The sequence below is a fragment of the Poecilia latipinna genome, unplaced genomic scaffold, assembly GCF_001443285.1.
Source record: "Poecilia latipinna isolate Pla-1442-1.1 unplaced genomic scaffold, P_latipinna-1.0 Scaffold2080, whole genome shotgun sequence".
Classification (NCBI taxonomy): domain Eukaryota; kingdom Metazoa; phylum Chordata; class Actinopteri; order Cyprinodontiformes; family Poeciliidae; genus Poecilia; species Poecilia latipinna.
The window spans coordinates 53,584-54,399 of NW_015114696.1; the positions used below are offsets into that span (position 1 = coordinate 53,584).

General features: G+C 38.4%; 1 long non-coding RNA gene across 1 annotated transcript; it reads right to left on the reverse strand.

Moving 5' to 3' along the window:
• Window positions 1–6: 6 nt before the first annotated feature.
• LOC106936113 (uncharacterized) lies at window positions 7–735 on the reverse strand. Its single transcript, XR_001422058.1, has 3 exons — window positions 433–735; window positions 201–336; window positions 7–124 (listed from the first exon to the last, which is right to left on the reverse strand). It is a non-coding gene; the product is annotated as an uncharacterized LOC106936113 (long non-coding RNA).
• Between the last annotated feature and the right edge of the window lie 81 nt (window positions 736–816).

Here is an 816-nt window from a genome sequence, read left to right on the forward strand (position 1 = left end):
TATAAAAGACAGCAAGTCTCTCGACTGCATCCCACGCACTGATTCCTGGAGACTTCAGGTGGTTTTGGAAGGAGATGTCACCATCCTCAGGTACTCCTCTCTGATTGGTTTAGCAGGAAGATGCCTAACAGGAGATTTCATTTTAGTGAAAAAATTGTTACTTTTTAAAAATAGATTTAGAAGTGCAAAAACACACTTACCTATTTTTATCAATCCTGTGAGCATCAGTATGTTCACCACTTGTCTTCTTATGGCATCACTGAGAGTTTCTGTTGTTCCACACTCCTGCAGAACTTCTTCACCACCAGACATCATTTTGTAGGGCACTTCAACCAGCTATGAAATGAAGAATANAGTATTAAATTAGTGGAAAAAGCCACATGACTATCAACTTAAAAGCGCTTAACCAAAGATTTAAGAAGTTGTACTTACCGTTTAGAACAACAGGAGAAGAAAAAAAGGGAGCAGTTATCAAATTCCGCTCCAAGGAAGACGATGAAGGAGGGAGGAGCTTATTTTCCTCCAATCAGACTGGAAACCATTTAACTCAGCAAATGTTAAAACAACACTTAACGAGTAAAATCAACCCTGATGCAATCAACTATTGGAAATAACTTTAACACTGGGTGCCATTTAACGCCATTTAACGCCATCAAGGGTTAAAACAACTCTTAATGAGTTAAAGTCAACTCTGAAGCCTTTAACCCTGAAATTTTAACTCTTCAGTTTTTGCTGTGTAGGAAGTGTCAGGTTCCCAGTGTGTCTGGTAGGGTTTTGCTTATTTCTGTTCTCCCTTTAATTTAGATCAGTTATGTC